At 28.6% G+C, this 20,133-nt stretch overlaps 1 long non-coding RNA gene across 4 annotated transcripts; it reads left to right on the plus strand.

The window, feature by feature from the left end:
• Nucleotides 1-13,289: 13,289 nt before the first annotated feature.
• Nucleotides 13,290-18,328, plus strand: LOC128390048 (uncharacterized). Of its 4 annotated transcripts, none has more exons than XR_008325570.1 (5): nucleotides 13,290-13,679; nucleotides 14,444-14,582; nucleotides 14,782-14,861; nucleotides 15,428-15,844; nucleotides 16,330-18,328. It is a non-coding gene; the product is annotated as an uncharacterized LOC128390048 (long non-coding RNA). The 4 variants fall into 4 exon arrangements; XR_008325568.1 differs by having other exon boundaries at nucleotides 13,291-13,665; XR_008325567.1 differs by having other exon boundaries at nucleotides 13,294-14,582.
• Nucleotides 18,329-20,133: the final 1,805 nt, after the last annotated feature.

A 20,133-nucleotide genomic window follows, 5' to 3' on the forward strand; every position in this document is an offset into this window, starting at 1 on the left:
TTAACTATCCTGTATTGATTGTTTTTCTGTTGATTCAGTTTAACTATGAAAGGTTATTGTCTTTGGTAATTTTCAGTTAAATTGTATCAACAATTTAATTTTTTTTTTCTTTGTTAATTTTAATCAATCATCAAGATTGATCACATCGATTAACTTTTCCAATAGTTTTTGTTTAATTGTAATTATCAAACTGAATTAACTTGTAATGATCAAAGGGAAACATTAGATGCCAATTAATGACCAACGTTAATTGATTACTAGAAAATAGGTGTAAATAATTTACTAATTTAGAGCACAATTAAAATTGATTACAATGAAAATCTACAAATTAACTCACAGGTAAATAGTGATTGCGAATGAAAAAAAAAAGGAAAACTAATTTAGTGAAACTTTTTTCTCGCACCTTAACTAATTAATAAAACATAACAATTTACACTGAACAATAATCGGAAATCAGAGCCATGAATTCATGATAACAATAGATGATGATGATGAAGATGAAGATGAAGTTACGAAAACATCATCATCTCACCTTGGAAAAGTTGAATAAAAGTTTTCCATGTAAGTTTTTTCCTCTCTCTCTCTCTTTCACTGATTTTATTTCATAGTAAACGAGTTGAAACGATAAAGGAAGGATAATGAAAGAGGAAAAAGAAAGAGAAGAAGATGATGAGGATGATTAAGATGATGGGGAGGATGATGAGGAAAGAGGCGGTTTTCTTGGAAATGAACGTGAGGGTAACCATAGTTTTTTTTTGCTTCAAATTTTGAGGAAAAGGCAAAAAAACGCTGACGGGTTTTGACAAGCTCAGTTTGGTTCGGGGTTTGGTTGGTGTGATGGTTGAAGACGAGGATGAAGTTGATGATGATGATACCTTTTGATGATGAGAATGATGATAAAATGATTGGTGAAAGTGTGTTTAAGAAACCTGGTTTTCTTTTGTTGATTCTTACCTATGGATCAAGAGTATCAAATGAATACAACCGGTGGCAACATCAGCAGATAGAAAACACTTTTCTCTGTATTTTTTTTCTTTCTTTTTCTCTTTTTTTTGCTTCATCTTCTTTTTGCCTTGAGGGCTGAAGATATTGTGTGTGTGGTGAGCACAAGCAAATAATAATAACAACAACAATGATGATAATGTTGTTGATAATAATAATAGGTAAAGGTATGAATTGTGAATTTCAATTGCAATTTACAATTGAAAATGTGATTGAAATGGGAAATTGTTGTTGTTGTGTCCAGTTGCTGGTCTTGTTGTCACCGTTGCTGTTGGTTTAATTTCAACAAAAGGATGATGGTGATGATGAGGGTGGTGTCGAAGATGAGGATGAAGATGAAGATGAAGATGAAGATGGAGATGGAGATGGAGATGATTGTATAGCGAAAAGTTAACATTTTATTTCTCTCTTTTTCTTTTTAAATTTATATTCTTTCCTTTTCCTTTTTCGCAGCTAAATCAACTGATTATACCTTAGTCTTCATCTCTCCATCTTCATTATCTTTTTCATCTTTATCATCTTCCGTCTTCCTTTCTCTCTCTCTCTCTCTCTCTTCTTTCATTTGTGTCTATGTTATAATCATCAATTGATCCTTTCCAATTTTCTCAATTTATTTCTTGACCATTGCTGCTTATTGGTCATCTTATTATTACCATTGATTAAGTTTTATTGTATAATTTGATACAATAACAACATAGTTAATTGTTGTGATCTTTTTTTTGACAACTCAACCCAAATTGCTCTCAGTTTGTTGATTTTAATTGACTTTTTTAGGTTAATCATTTGAGTGAGTTAAAAAAAACAAATTTGTTGATTTTTTGACCAATTTTGAAACAAATTGATATCTATTATTAAGTTAAGATAATTAAATTGATGATTAATACTGAATGATGATGATGATGATAAACTAAAACCTTGTTTACCTCATCAACTGATTGTTATTATTGTTAAGTTGATTGTTACCATCAATGATTAAGTAAACTCTACAATCAATGTTACCTTTAAACAGCATGAGGTCTGAATGCATGAATCCGTGAATCAAATGATTCCCCAACAGAGTTACCTTGATTTTTTTTCTTCTTCATCATCTTCTTACTACTTTGAATCAATTTCCAATTGAGAGAGACTATTCATCCTCATCTTCATCTTCCATCATCATTATAATCATCCTCATCTTCAACAAATCACCAATCCTTTTCCTGATTATCGTGACTTGCTACTTGAGCCTAATTTAGTTTTCATGATAAATCATCTCAACTGATGGTCATCTTCATCTTCATCCTCATCTTTCATCCTCATCAATATTATTACAAAGTCAGAAATAAATTATCGGTTAATTGTTTTCTACCATTATAGCCATTTAAATGTTGAATACCCGGTATATAAGGTGAATAACAATTAATCAGTGAGCATACACATTATCCTCAATAAACCAATTATCATCTGCATCTACCTATCATCCTTATCATCATCATAATCTACCCCAGAAATTAACCATTGGTGTTTTGTTTTTCTGGTTGGAAAAGAGTCAAAATTTAATGATTAATTAATCGCTTGTTGCGCTTTTGGTTTTTCATTTGATTATCATGATCAATTAATTATATTCTTCATCATATTTAAAATGATTTTTCGTTCAATTGTTTGCCAACAATTTACCTGATTGTCGGGATTTCGATTGATCTAAAATTTTAATCTGAAGAAAAAAAAATGATCAGAATCATTCTGATATCGTCTTAATCTTAATCTTTATCTCAATGGATCTTCTCAAGATTATTATCGGAACTTTTTCCAACTTAATCTCTCTCTCTCTCTCTCTCTCTCTCTCTTCTTTCTTATCTTCTACATCATCACTAAAAAGACTATTGTTATCACCCATGTCATCCTTATCTTCATTCTTGTCTTTGTTTGATTTTTTTTCCTCTTTTTTTCTGGTAAATTAAATTTTCTCAACCTAACACATCAAACCCGAACTCTTAAATCTAGGTTGCCTTTCTGTTTCTCTGTCTACATTACTTGTCGATCATCATCATCATAATCATCACTCTCTGTTAATTGCTCTCTTTGATTAAATGAAAATTTCTCTCCCCATCTTCAATCATCAATAGTAATAAACAATAGAGGCCTTATGAGTTTCTCTATTATTTTATCATTTAAACCAATGATTTGATGAGAATGATGAAAAGGGCTCGGTGGGAGCTTCCACCTCTACATCCACCAACACCACCCCTTAGATTTTGATCCTTCTCCTTCTCCCTCTCACATCTTCCTCCTCCACCTCCTCCTCCCTCATGAACCAACTCCCTTCTCATATACTACAAACAGGTCAACAAACTTGTTGAATGAATGAGTATATGTAATAGTTAGATGAGTGAAAGTAAAAATAAAGTTACTATTAAATTAGAAACACAAAAAATAATAATAATAAGGAAAAAAAAAATTAACCATCAAAAAGAACCAGAAAAACCACAAGAAATGATTTATCTTCCTCTTCATCCCTAATCATCATCATCATCATCATGTACATGATAATAAAATGAATCTTTGAAAACAATAGTTTGTTAAATGTCAGAACAATTTGTTAATTGTGTACCTTTAATCTTGTTGTTAATCGTGTTAACAACATGATTTGTGTTTATTGTATTGTCACAAAATTGGATTAAATTTGTTATTATAATTTATAAATTGTAAATCACGTTGAACACAAATGATAATAATAAAGTTGATTGCAAGTTAATCATTTCAATGGATTATCATTCTTACTATTAATAAATTGTTACGCTTGAAATTAAATTAACCCTCTTCGTGTTGTTCAATTGTTTAATTGTTGTTGCTGATCAACTTTTATACCTTCCAATTGTCTTAACAATTTATAAATCAAGTTGAGCTTTTTTTTTACTATTTTCATATTTACATTATGATGATAAATATAAGTGGTTGATTATGATAATCCAAGTCAATGGTTTTGACAAATAGTCACAATCGTTTAGTACAATTAACCTAATTGCTAAAGTTAAACTTTGATCGATTGCAATTAACTTAATTGTAATCCCAAGTGTGTATCAAGAATACATTAAATTGTATTGATAATATTATGACAATTAAATTGCCTGTGAATTTGAGTCAATCATTATTATTAAAACAATAACTAGGAAAGCTTAATTTTCACATGAAAATGTTAATTTATCATAATCATTGATGGTCATTGTTTTGACAATTGTCCTAATCTTGTTAATTGTGATGCTACTGGACATAAACAGGTAGCAAATGATAAACAATTAAGTCTTGATTGTTATTTACAGGTAAGTAGTTTATGTCAATTTGTTTTTCCTTGAGTTAAGTTACCTTTAAGGTAAACATTCAGGTAAGAAAAAAAAACAGAAACAAAAAAAGTGTTATAATCACACACGAAGTTGAAGATGATGAAGATGATGAGGATGAGGATGAAGATGAGGATGAGGATGATAATTCCCAGGTAAACATTTGCAAATGTAAATTGTTTACAATTTACATCTTAATTTTGTTCACAACTAATTTGTTTATTTGTGCTTATTAACTGCAATTGAAATGGTTGATTATTTATCTAATCAGATGATCATTAAAGTTTTAAAACATCAACAATCAACTAATAGTTACAGAAAAAAAAGTTTCTTCAAGTTAATTGTTGCATGATTGTCTTTTGTAAGATTTACATTGATTAACATGATTTTCTTTGGGTTAATTACATTTACATTGAGCAATTAAATTGTTGACAATTAAGGGATTAGAGATGTTGGTTATTAAAATTGCAATTATTACGTTGAATTTAATTACATATCGTTGATTGTTGTAAAAGGTGTGATTTTCTTAGTAATTACTTGTTGATATTTTCATGAGTTTTAAGATTATTTTTAACGCCCAAACTGATTATGATGATGATGAGGATGAGGATGATAAAGTAGAGGATTATCTTCATTATCATCCTTGGTCATTGGTAATAATTTTTTGATAACTTACCTGTTTTTTTTTCTGTATCATAAAAATGAGACAAACCCAATCACCCTTAAGCTGATTCTACAACATCTTTGGCTTGGATTCAAGGTTTCTCTTTCTTTCCTAATCTTCATCATCTTCATCCTCATCATCATCATCATCATCAGATGAAAGAGATAGAGAGAAAAAAAGAAAGCGAAAATGAAGTTATTTCATTGAGTGAAAATGAAAGAGAAAAGAGAAAAAGATGAGAAGGAGAATGAACTTTTCACGGGCAATATTTTCACTCTCTTTTTTTTTCATCTTCTTTATCTTCCATCATCATCATCATCATCATCTCTTGTTAAGCTTTGGGTGGGTTATGGCGTAAGTTTTAGCGTAGCATCTGATGCGTAAAGAACGCGACATTGATGAAGATGATGATGGTAAAGGAAGAAAAAACTAAGAGAAAAAGAGAGCGAATTTCGTCAGAAAGAAAAGTAATTATAAAGAGAGAGAGAGAGAGAGAGAGAGAGAGATGATGATGATGAGAGAGAGAGAGACTAAGGAAATCATTTGGTTCGATATCATTGAGTATCATCTTCACGATGATGATAATTTTACTCCCACGGATGATGATTATCTTCATCTTTTGGTGGAGTTAATAATATATTAGAATCATTATTATCAATGATTTAATTTTAATCATTAAATGATAATAATTAACTTTCTCCATCTTTCATCCCTTTGTAATTGTTGCCTTTCGTATTAAATTTAATTTGATGATCATTTAACTTGATTACTTTTGATTATTGTATTATCTCATTATTTTATTGACTGTTGGCTTAATTGTTGCTGTTACTTGATCACAATCAATCACTAAAAGTATTAAATTAACTTCCTAAGTCATTAACTCATTAATCAATCGCTGATGTTTGTTTGTTTGTTATTTTGACTAATTGAAAGTCAAACAATTAACTAATATTTCAATCAGATTGTAAATTATTGTTTTTAATTGTTTGTCTATTTGTTTTGTTTACTATTCCCGATAATTAACTTTTCCAATCATCATCACAATTAACAGCTTCCTGCTTTCAATTTGATCAACTAACCATTGGTTTTTTTTTTCAATATTAAAAACTTACTAACAATTAGATTTAATTGTTTGATCAGCTCAACAATCAGTTTGTTTGTGTGTGTGTGGTTTCACCAACAATTAACTTGAGGTGAAAAAATTAAACTGTTAAACTAATAATAATTGCCAATGATTTAACCTTTGCCTCTTGGACTTTGATTAAAAAAAAAGTTAATTGCGATTACAATTAATTAATATCAAGCCTCCTTTTAAATTGTTTTTTGGGTCTCATATTTACAATTAAAAGCAATTAGTGTAATTGTTTCCCGCTAATTGTGATTGGATCTGAAACAAAATCAATTGAAACTATTTGATTCAACTTTTCCTTGATTTAATTATATTAAATTTAGTTACATCTTTATTCAATTGCTGTTAATTTTTAATCAATTGATTGGGTTGGGTTTTCGATATTCAATCAAATTTAATTCCATCTCTCTGATTGTTCATCTAAATCAAATCTGTCAATCTGATGATTTCAAGTTTGTGAGAAAAAAATTAACTACAAGTTAATTGTAATTGATGCAAGATAATCAAAACAATCAATTGTGAACATAACAACAACAATTAACAATTGGTCATCATAATAATCAAGATATTTCAACAATTATTCATTGATAGAGATGAAGAAATTAAAAATAAATGATCAACAATCAACTTAAAACTGTCACAATTTGATTAGTTGATTAATATTTGAAAAATGGTTTCAAGTATCATCAGAAATGTTGATTAATCTTAATATCCAGTTAATCAAGATAATTAAAAGTGATTTTCTATCACCTCATCCGATTAACTAACCAAATTAACTTATAAAATATCCCATATAATACCTGAGTGGACCTGGAAAAAATATTAATCAGGATTAAATTGTAAATAATTAGCGTAATCAAATATCCCGAAAAGTTAACAAGCCAGATAAATGTAACCAAAGATTCATGTTGATTGTAAACACGCAACACAATTAGTTTGATTATCATTTGTATTTTGATCATCATCATACTTAATGATGATAATTATGATGATGATAATGAGAAGATGAGGGAAAAAGTAGGAGGAAGATAATAAAAGGATGATAAATGTTTTTCTATGAAAAGGAACATTAAATTTTTAGAAAAGTAAAATGTTTCATTTAATATGAAAGAAATGGAAAAAGATTCATGATAATGTTCAGAGTTCATATTTCAGACTAACATGGTTGACATAATAAGACCAGAATCCCATGTAGAGAGAGAAAGGGAGAGAGAAGAAAATTTCCAACCAGAATTTGAAATTCATCTTCTGGTCCTTTTAATTTCCATGATTCATCTTCTCTCTTTTTTTTCTCTCTCTCTCATCATCTTCTCTCTTTCTTTTCTTCATATTTCAATTCTTTTGTCTTCATAATCATCATCTCTGTCTATTCCCTCTGTCTATTTAAGCTACAATTAACTTTCACTTTCTATTTTTTGTCTTCAATTCTAAGACATCAGATGAGTGACATGGTACAAGTTTCTTCAGGATAATATTCAGATTCGATGCCAAAAATAAGTTCTAAAAGCTTCTTCCTCATCTCATCTCCATCTTCAATGATCTTCATCTTATTCATCATGTTTATCTTCATTCATCTTTGTCTCTCTCTCTCTCTCTCTCTCTCTCTCTCTCTCTCTCTCTCTCTCTCTCCTCATCAATACCAATGAGCAATTTCATTGAGAAAAAATTGGAACTTTTTTGTTTCGTCTCACCAACGATCTGAGAGGTTTAATTAACATTCTTGAAACAATTAATTATTGATTAACTATCTCTCCCAACCCCCTAATTGATTACAATTTATTTTAATTTTCTTCTTCTTCTTCTTTAATTTAATTAATTTAATTAACTTGATTAACTTGAGCTCAACTCAGACTATTAACCTGAAAAAAAATGGTATAAAAAAATTGATCACTTGCAGACTTAAATTGTTATCGTAATCAAATTAAATTTACTCATAACAATTAATTTCTTTGCTATCGGCTAATCAATTGGATCATAATATTATCTCATATTAAAAAATATTGATTCAGTTTTAGGTGTGGTTGATTGTTGTACCTAATGAACAATTAAGTTAACTAATCTAATTACATGTGTCACCTTTATTATTATCGTTATTTAATGTAATTCATTGCAATTAGTTAATTGTTGAAATGTAATTTATTTCCATTGGTTATAATTTAACCTTCCGGCAATTTAACATTTTACCCTTTAATTTGTCAATCCAATTGATTAACTTTATCTTTAATTTTGTTTTGTTTCTGGACACACAAAAAGTTAATTGTGACAGATTAATAACCTTAATTTTGCTCAATTTGATTAATGTAATGATGATTAACGTTGATTGTTATCCAATTATATTAATAATTACCATTTAGTGTAAAACCATTAATGATAAATGGATTCAAATCTGATTGTTATCCTCACAATCAACACAATTGATTTTCAAAGTTAATCCGATTGTAAATATTAATTGTGTTCAATATGATAACCTTGAACTTGATTGTTGATTAACCATCAACCTTATTATTAAATCAACTAGATTAACAGTTTGTTTATCAAGTCAATATTAGTTTAATTTAATTTTCATATCCTTGATGACGACGATCAAAGGTTGATTGTTATTGATTATGGTTAACAATCAAACAACAATTTGATTATCAAAGGTTATAATTAACTTTATGATAATTTAAGGATATGATTGACTTTCAATTTAAATATTCAATCATTGTAACAATTTAAATTGATAGTCATTATTAAAAAAGAAACATGAAATTACAATTAAAATTATTCATCATGAAATTGAATCTAATTTAATTCAATGATTAAGTTAATTATTTGTTACTCATAAGTAAGCAAATTGTAACAACATGAACAATTTGATTGATATTAACTTGATTGGAGTTAATTGTCACAATCTAATCAATATTTGTAACATTAAAAAGATTCAAATTATCAGTTAATTGTTTCAACAATTAAACTCAAAGTGAATTATGTTTATTTTGATTTCCTTTGAAAGGAAACGGAAATAATTAAGTTTGTGTATCATAATTGTAACAATAATGAGAGAGAGAGAGAGAGAGAGAGAGAGAGAGAGAGAGAGAGAGAGAGAGAAGGATGTTAATCATTTGGAGGAAAAGATAATCTCTTGATCTTAATCCATTTGGTAATTAAATATCATTTGAAAGAGGAAAGGATTAAACTGATAGAAAAAAGTTCTAAATGAAGGAAAAAAAATTCGATTCGATAAAAATAAACATTCGAGACAATTTTTTGTTCTAAGCCAAGTTTCGTCACGACGAAGACAAAGTCTCAAAGTCAATAGTCTAATAAAAAGTTTTCATGTTAATCATGATGATGATCATCATCATAGTCTGAACACTTTGATTTCACCCATGGGGATTGTCATGATAATGATTAAATTGATTAAATGGTTATGATTAAGATAAATGAACTCTAACAATTAACCAGACAGAAATAATCATTATCATGGTAACTTTCATGTTCTCAATTGGGAGATATTATCGTTATTCAGAATGTGTATAAGTCTAATGAACAATTGATTAGATTAATTAATTATTATTACCAACTATCCGTTAATTTATTTATTACATTTAATTTCAGTGAATCCAGATGAAAATGATATTCATCATGAAACCGACTGAATAACAACTGAACTTTTTGTTCCGCTCCAATTAAATAGTAATAAAAAAGTGTCTGAAAAAAAGGAAGAAAAAAATTTCCGTCCGATAAAAATCTGATTAATAATCAAATTTAATTTTCTAAAATCAAACTTTATCTTTCATGATAATCATGATGATAAAAATAATATTTCACATCTTCATCATTCTTGCCAATTGCTTATTATTATCATGATAATTAACATTCAACGTTTTTATTATCATCTAATACTAAAAACTTACGAGAATCTAAATCAACATTAAATTGTTGTTGTTGTTGATTTGTTTTGATAACTTTTACTTTAGTTAACTAATCATTTAGTCACTAAAATTCAGGGTAAATAAACATTCAGTTTATTGCCTTTTTCATCCTCATCATCACCATGATTCAACTCCCTCCCTCTCTCATTCACTGATTTCATCTCTTAATAACTTAATCCATAACAGGAAAGTGATTAAGATTATTATTATTATTATTATTTCACAAATCTAGGTGAAAATGATGTGTCACTTTCAACTGAAACTGTTGATTGCGTGCTGGTTTTTTCGTCTTGTATCATCATCATGAAGATGAAGATGATGATGATGATTATCACGTAAAAGTTGAAGTCATCATGAATTCATGAACATTGAACAGATCAACTAATTATTTACATTGGAAACTGTAAAGTTGAGCCTCATGATGATGATTCGTTATCATGGTTATCAAGTTGACATTGCTGATTATTTGACCTAAATAGATTGTAATTAAGTTTATCTTAACTACTACGACAAGTTATTACAATAAACTGTTAATCAACTTCAATTGTTTGCTTCATATCAATTGAACATTTAAATTGGAAACAATTTAATCAATCAATTACATTGCATCTTCTTGTGATACTAATCATCCTTGTTAATATTTGGTGACACTGTCATCATTTTGTTTTTTAAACCAGTTAATTGTTGGCAACAATTAACATGCCAGAAAAACAAATCTTCATTGAGACTTGTTGATGAAACTAATTTAGTTTAATCAATGAATCAAAATGTTTGATTGTTGAATTTCCTGAAACATGAAACGTTTTTTTTTTCAGGTTTAATTTTAATTTTTGAGTTGATTCACAATCAATTTTGATAATTATCATGATTTTTGCATGGTAATTATTAGATTTTTTTTCTGTTCCTTGTTTATGTATTTATATATTTCATGTTAATTGTTGAATTTCTCATCCTTAATGATTAACCTTGAAGGTTGATTAAACTAAGTTAATAATCATCTTCATCGGTTTGATCAACAGTTTTGATCAAAACTAAATTGTTGATTGACAACATGAAATGTTGAACAAGAGCAATTACATTAATACTCATCATTATCATTGAATTTTGAAATTATCTTTGTTACAAATCATGAAGTAATTAAGGTTTACTACAATTGACAAACTAATTGATGATAATAATAATTATCGAAAAGGTAAAATAAAAAACCATAATTACCATCAAGTTAATAATTATAGAGATAAACAATTAGTTAGATCACTGAATTAACCATTAAGGGTTATTGGTCAAAGTGATTTGGATTAAGATGATGATGAGATTTATCATATTTTTCAATCAAACTGTCAATCAATTAACTGAACCTTGAACAACAAAATGATGAGAACATGAAAGTAAAACCCTCAGGGTGAATCTCAATTCTGTAAGGGAAATATATAAATAGATGGATAGATAGATAGAGCATGAGATTAGTGAGAAATCAGAAATCAGAACTCAGAACTTTTTTTTTCCAGAATCTATTGTTTTCACTTATATTGTTTCAATGAATTCAATGGATCTTTGTATGTGTGTTTGTGTCTTTTTTTCCTCCATTTTGATGGATGATGATGATGAAGATGATTAAAGAGGAAGTGGCGACAACAACTGTGAACATGTCGACAGACAAAGAGAAAGTCATCATTTTGTACCAACATGCCTATCATCATCTTCATCATCTTCATCATCATCATCATCATATCAATTTGTTGTTGGTTTTTATTGTTTCGGATAAAATCATGATAACCTTGGTTTCGTTATTTTAACCATCGTAAATTACTTATAATTCAATTACGTTGACTTATATTGTTGATAATCATCCTCCCCCTACACTACCACCACCTCATCATCCTCCCTGTCTTCATCATCATCATCATCATCATCGTCATCTACATAATCATTTTTGTTTTCCACTCTGTCAATCCAACATCTAAGATCTTATCATTAGGATACTTAAAGTGTTTCCGGTTTTAAATGTATTAATATAAATGCAAATAGAAGATGAAGATTAAGATGAAATAGATGATGAAGATGAAGATGAAGATGAAGATGATGATGAAATGATTCTCAAAGTGGGTAAGAAGGAGCAAAATGATCTGGAAGAGAAAAAAATTTCTTCCATTTTTATGGTGACTTTTTTTTCCTTCTCGCAACTTGGATTTCGCTGTTTTTATTACTATGATTATCGTTACGATTATGATTAACTTTTAACTTGTTTTGCTTATTTTTCTTAGTAATTGATAGTTACGAATTAAATTGTTGTAGTTAGTCAGTTAATTATGATATTCTTATATTTCTCTCTCTCCATAAGATTAGTGATTAAAATTAAATCTCTTGTGAAAAAATAAGAATAAGATTTGTTCTTGATAATTTTTCTATTAAAAAAAAGAAGAAAATTTTTCGCCTCAAATCTTTATCCATATTTGATATTTGATTGGATTTTCCAGTAACTGTGATTAAGTGGATGATTAACTAATTGATTAAGTGAAAATCTTAAGTACTTAGAATAATCAAGAAATGGTTTATACCGAAAATCAAATAATCAAAGAAACGGTAACTTTATTATCTTAAGTCAATATTGATGATGAATTATTATAATATTAGATTGTCATGTTATGATTATCTTCATCTCCTCCTTTTCTCCTTGAAATTTATCATGTTTATTGTTAATAATATAATGATTATGTTTCATCATTTGGAACCAACTATTAACTTTGATTAAAAATAATTCATTCTGATTCATGATATTATCATGCTCATGATTTCACTTTGATCATCGTCATCATGGTAACTTAAATCATCTTTGTTCCGGTGATTTTTATATTCCATCATCAACATCATCTTAAATTATTCAATTCCCTCAAGCTAATTGTTACTATTAATCTTTTTCAAGAATTTTTCTTACTTTTACTTTTTACTTTTTCTCCATATTATAAATGGTCAGCTTTTAATCTCTGTTTTTAATCTTAAATCAATTACGGGAATAAAGTATTTAGATTATCTCGGGATTGTAATTTTGTTTTTTTCTCTTTATCATTACTGTTTATCACTTGGAATCAATATAAAAGTAAATAAAGTTAAAAATGATTAAAGAAATTAAATGAGTTTCGAGTTAATTACACCAGTAGATGGCGTTGATTCACATTCGATTTTCCAATTTTCGGTTTAAGTGGCTCCCTCTGGTTTTCTTTTCTTCGTTAATTTTTTATTCTTTTTTTGGAAAACAAAAATGTTTTGATTAATTTGTTTTCTATTGTTATTAATTTAATTGATTTCTTTTTATTTTTGTTGATTATTAGTTCTTTTTGTTCATTGTTAATCCCTGTATTCTTTTTATCCAGCTCCCTATCTTTTCTCTCTCACCCACTTTTTCTTTGAGAATAGAATTAACAAGGATAATATTAATTCAATTGTTATTCTTTTATGATGAAAATTGTCTATTTCTCTCTCTCTTTTTGTTGATTTGTTATGACCTATGTTGATGATGATTATGGGTGATTTGGCTTAGTAAAAATGACTAACCATTGGTTACCGGATGATAGAGAGAAAGTAATAATTTACCTTCATTTTCATTTTGTTATTACCTGATGGATTATCTGCTTCACCGTGAGTATAATTGGGTTTGTATGGTTGTAAATATTATCTCATAAAAAAAGCTTTGACCATTTTTATTGTGTGGTGTTGCTTTTTTTAAGAGCTTTTGACTTTTCTATATTCATATGTAAAAAAGGGTGTATGGTTGATTGAATAATATCTATGTGAGGTGACTGTAAGATGAGAAGAAGAGAAGACTCTAATTGAGTGAGTGAGAGAGAGAGAGAGAAGATATAAAAATGAAGATTATGTTTGGATGGAAGAGAGAGAGAGAGAGAGAAACTTAGTGAGAAAGCGAGTGGAAAAATAATATATCTTTTTTGATGATGATGAAAAACAACAACAGCAATTGCCAAATTGCTATTAATACGCTAGTCTAATTTATATGTTGATCGTATTAACTATTTAATGATAACAATGAATGTTGACCGCGTGTGTTTAATTCTGTATTTAGTTAACAACAATGAGAGAAAATATGTTTTTTCTCCCAAACTTGAAACCTCCATTTATGAATTACCATTATTCCAATTTACCTATTTCCGTATTTCTCTCTCTTCTAAATACATTTATTGATCCGTTTTCTCTCATTATGTTTGCCGGACAGTTAATACTCGAGCTATTATGTTTCCTATGTAGTATTGACCTTTTTGTCTTTGACTGAGGTCAAAACCGGAAGGGTAATACTAGTACAATTAACTGTATAATAGGAAATCATGAAGCAGAAAAAAATTGAAAGAAGAGTAAATTGTTTACTATATTGTACTAATATTATTTTTATTGCATCTTTCAGAGAATGAGAAACAATTGGAAGATCAAATAACGGTCAACATTTTGGTACCAATATAATATCCCAAAGGAGGAGGAGGAGGAGGAGGAGGAGGAGGAAGATGATGAGGCCGATGTGATGATAATAGAGGAGCAATGAGTGAGTAAGTAGAAACTGAGAGAGGACGTAAAGGTGATCCGTTATAAACATTTGTTCAAAGATCAAAGGAAAAAAAATCAATTTGTAACCGGGTTGAGGTCACTTTCTCTTCGTCATCATCATCATTCTATTTAACATATTCAATTTAAACATCATCTCTCTTTTTTTCTCTCCTCTTATCATCCTCATCATCATCCTTTAAGTTGTCGCCAACAACAAGTTTCTCCGTCATCATTTTTACATGAAAAAGTCGACCTTTATAATGTCCTCAGGTCAAACATCGGTAAGTAGATACTCTGTTAGCCCATCTGCCCGATGCCTCTAGATGATGAAGATGATAAGGGAAGAGAGAGAGAGAGAGAGATAAAAGAAGGCAAATAACAACGACAACAACATTGGATAAGCTTTAACCATCTCCATCTTCATCTTCATCTTCTTCGTAATCATCTTCAACTGTCCATTACAATTTGACTTTTCTCTTTCTCTTTCTCTGTCTCTCTGAATATCATCCAAAGTATCTAAGTGAATCTCCCATGACGAAAGAAAAGGTTTTTCTCTGACCTTGTTTCTCTCGCCTCTATCAGCCTTTTTCTCTCTCCTTTTTTCTCTTCCTCATCCCATCTTCGCATCTCTCTTGCCTTTTTTTCCTCAATTTGCTTTGCTTTCAATTTTTTATCAATTTTGCATAACAATTTCAAAATTTCCCGCTTTTCTTTTCCAAAGAAAACTTATTTCTCTTGAATTATTTTTTTCTCTTCATCTTTACAAATTCAAATTCATCTTCATCTTATTTTTTTCTCTCTATCTAACCATCTATCTATTTCTCTTTCCTTCTCGTAACGCTGTTAGAGGCCAATTAGAGGTTAAAATTTGATTGACAAGTAACACCAAACATTGGAAAGATGTTAATTTCATTTTCATCCTCATCCTCATCTTCATCTTGATCTGTTTACTTGGATCAGCAGAAAAGTGAAAATAAAAACACTGAACTAAGGTAAAGTATCTGAAGAAGCCTAAAGCCTGAAGATGATGAGAAAGATGATGAACACAACGACATACCAATGATCAGGATGGGAAAATGATGATTGGATATAAACATAATCTCAAGTCTACAATTAGTATCTCAAGAAACCGAGAAAAAGGAGATAATAACTCCCTTTGGAGAATCTCTCCCTCCATCAACAGAGTGAGAGAGAGAGAGAGCTAATCATCTCCACTCTAATCATCTTTAACAATCAACATAAACTAAATTAACTACGATCAATGGTAATGGTTTCATGGCTTAATCACAGTTTAATATTCATATTCACATGTAATTTGATTTAATTGTCATTACAATTTTCCCACATTTTGACAACCTTTCATTATCCCATCAATTGAATTATAAATTGTCCCAATTAACGTGCCGATTTAATATTAACACCACTCGTTAGATGCCACCATCAGCACGTTATAAAATAATCGTGGCTCGAAAGGTTCAACAATTAATTACAATCAAATTAACGATTAAATTTTCAATGGTAAAGTTGAAATAAACTTTGAAATTAATCAAAACTTGAGACAACAATGAAAAGGGAAATTGTAATGACAATTAGATTACTACCTGAATATGTTATTAATTACTCGTGACGTTAATTGTGACGATAGTTAGTTAATCATTTATCATCCATATTCCATATAAACAACTAACAATCATTTTCTTTTTAATTATATTAATTAATTTAATTCATTTTCTCATCTTTTCTCTGAAGGATCAATCAACAGAAAATAAGGAGAAAAACTAACTAACGATTCGTAATCAAACTTGTTTCCATCGCAATTAACTAATAATTTACTCGATTCAAGTCACGTAATTATCAAGGTAATCAAGGTAAAGTGATCTTGATGATTAACCAAATACCAACAATTTAATAATAATCAATAAATTGTTTTAAAAAAAGTGCGAGTGTTGATAAGTATAATTTGAGTACTAATCAATTTTAACTTGGCCACCAATTAGCTTTTAATCATAACCATAGCAATTAAGTTAACTGTTAAATAATAATAGATTTCTGGTAAATTGTTTCAACCCTCCGGGTGAATCAACAATTAGATAACAATTACCTTAGAAAATTAGTAAATTAAAAGTGATCAAAGATTATTGGAAAATTAAATGAGTGTCAATTAACTTTAATTCATCATATTGTTGATTATGATTAATTTTACATCTTGATTGTAATTCAAATGATTACAAACCATTAATTTAATTCAATCAATTAGAAAACAAAAATGTTTCTAATTTAGTTAATCATTTGATTTCCTTGAACCAGGAAGCTCATTGTTAATCAAGGTAACTTTCAACTTCCTTTTACCCTGGAGCTTAATTTTGTTTTTATATTAATTTAATTTATTATTATTCTGATTATAACAATTTAACCTTAAACGATTTACATTAACTGAAGGTTAACAATTAAATTAGGGTTATTGTGGTTCCAATTTCCAATTAACAAATTGTCATCACATCATAAACTGTATTATAAGTTTTTACCTTTGATTTGATTTTTGTTTTTCTTTCATAATTGAAAGTTAATTGTCTTTAGTTAATCAAGTTAATTGTTTACTATTAGTATCATGAGTAATAAAACTCACAATTACAAGTACCTTTCTTTAATTGTAATGATTATCGGTAAGATATTGGTAATAATTAAGAAATAATTATTCTGTATGAGAATCTTTTTTTTTGATTTGTCTGATTACAATTAAAGGTAAATTGTGCCAATCTATTTACATAGTCAGTTAATCAGTTGATTGCTTATAATTGAATAATTCAAGTGTTGATTGTTGATCAAAGGGCCTTCAAGGACAATTGATTAAATTTAATCATCATCAGCTTATTTACTTATAAATCCTAATACTTATATAAGATGAGTACTTGATTACAATTAATTTTTGATTACTTTTAATTGTTGTAAACAATTAATGACACACTTTGTTTGTTAAAATTGATCAATTGATTGTGATGATGTATCATGATAATGGTAATAATTGATTTATTGTTGGAACCATTGGTTGGATAACAATTTAATTGATTAATTGTAATTAAAATAAGCAACTGAAGCCGAAACAAAATGAAAAGACAAAGATGATAAAAGATGATAACAAAGAGGAAAACAAATGATGTTGACATAAGATGAATGGATAATTGATTTAATTATGTCAATTGCAATTAAAGAGTCGAAAGTTAATCTGGAACAGTAATTAAGGTTTACCGTAAGATTGAGTTTGAAATGATAAAATTTAAGAGAAGGAGAAAAATATAACAAATTTACTGAGAAAAAGAGGTGAAAAGGGAAACGGAAATGATGGAGATAAAGATGAAGATGAAGAAAGATTTAGATGAGGGAAGATGTTAAATCGATATCGATCTGAATTCTCACTGTGAAAAGGAAGATGGAAAAATGAGATGAAAAGTAACTAGAGGATTTTGGTAAGAAGAAGAAGATGAAGATAAGGAAGATCGATGGATTAGACTCACTTCATCCTCATCTTCTTACATAAAGAAGATGAATGTTACTCTTCCATAGGAGAAGATGAAGAGGTTCATCTAGTTACATTCCGTTTTCTTTTCTTCCATTTTTATTCTGCGAAGTTTTCGTTTTCTCTTCGCCATCTTCATCGTATCTTCTTATTTATCATCTTCTTCCATTTAAATTCCATTGACCCATTTTTCTTTCGTTCTTCTCTATCAATCTTGTCCATCTCTCTCTCTCTCTCTCTTTTCATCTTCGAACTGGGAGTTTAAACATCGAACCTTCATCTTCCTCATCTTCCTTATCCTCATTATCTCCTTGATCCATCTCAATATTTAATCGTAATCATAATTTACTGTTTAGCCTTTAATCACTTTTCTTTTACAATTTATTAATTGTTACAATCTAAATTCTGACTCATATTCAATGTTATCCAAACCTTGACTTTTACATTTTGATTGGTGATTAATTAAATTAGGACAGAATTGAAATTTCAATTCAATTTCAATCTCAACAATTAACTTTCAACATATCATCTTGATTACATCTTTGTTTAGTAATCAAGCTAATTGGTCGTTTGTTGATTAAATTAAGATATTGATTTGTTGCTTAATTATTTCACTTTCTCTTATTAATTGTTATCCAATTGTTTGTAATTGATTGGAACTTTTTTTCTCTCACCTAATTTACTACAATTAACTGATTATCAACGTTGCCCTTGACCTTGATTGTTGCAAATAAAAAAAACGATTCAAATTGTTGTCAAACATTAATCACGAATATATCAAAACAATCACAATGAATTAACGGCAACAATCAAATCAAATCTAATTGAGGTAAGAATAAAAAAAACAACAACAATCAATCAAAAAGTTATTAACTTGATAGACTATGATTAGTGTTAATTAATCACTGATTAAACTCATTTTCTTATAATTGTAATTTGAACTTAATTATCAAACTAATCAGATCGGAAAGGTTGAAATTTGTAGGTGAGTTTTTTAATCCATTGTTTTAACACAATTAACTTTGACATTGACAATGATAATCAATAATAATTGTCTCTAGATTTAGTATTAAAGTTAACAATTAGTCAATAATCAAGTTAAAATTAACCATTGAAAGTTTTAAATTAATCAAAATCAGTTAATTGTGAGTAAAAGTAAAAAAATATAATTTTTTTTTATTCCTCTTTCAGTTAATCGTATTATCAATGATTAACTTAAAATTGTAGCAATTAAATTGATTCACCAATGGATTGAAAAGTAAATTTATTAACAGTTTATTTTTAGGATAACCGTTAGTGTTAATTTTGATTGTAATTAAAGTTGATTAATTACTTTGAACAAGTTGAAAAGAATGGGAAAAGTTTTCAGTTGATGCAATTTCGAGGCTAACTTTGGATTTCCAACTGAACTTGACTCTTTGCCTCTCTCATCTCTCTCTCTCTCTCTTCCTCATCATCTTTATCATCCTCATGTCGTTTTGAGACAGAGAGAAGGTAAAGATTTGTAGGAGGAAGATGAGAGGACGATAAGGAAGACAAGAATTCATCAAGGCCAATGATGGACCTTTTTTGGAGTCAAACCAAAGCTCGAAACCATATTAACACCAATACTCTAACCACAGTTATAATAAATTCTATGAATTATTATTATCTTCCTGAAAAGATAAAGATGAGGATGAAGATGAAGATGAAGATAATGATGATGATGGTGATGATGAAAATAATGGTGAGAAATCAATCTTATTGTAATTGATCATCTTTTCGCTCCGAATTGGTGACAATTTATTCTGATTATATTTTACTTTCTCGACTTTCTGATCTTTGTTATTTCTTGAGATAATTTGACTTTGTCAATTAACTTGATTGTGATTGTTTCTGTCTTTCACAATTAATGCAATCAGTTAATTGTGAGAAAACACAATTAGCTGTAAATTGATTTGCAACATACTTGTTAAATTATTGGATTGAGGAAAATATTTTTGCTGATCTTTTTAAATTGCTCATCGATGATGATTTTTTTTTGGGTTACTCATCAATTA

Source organism: Panonychus citri, unplaced genomic scaffold, assembly GCF_014898815.1.
Source record: "Panonychus citri isolate SS breed McGregor unplaced genomic scaffold, ASM1489881v1 Contig00113, whole genome shotgun sequence".
Lineage (NCBI taxonomy): Eukaryota > Metazoa > Arthropoda > Arachnida > Trombidiformes > Tetranychidae > Panonychus > Panonychus citri.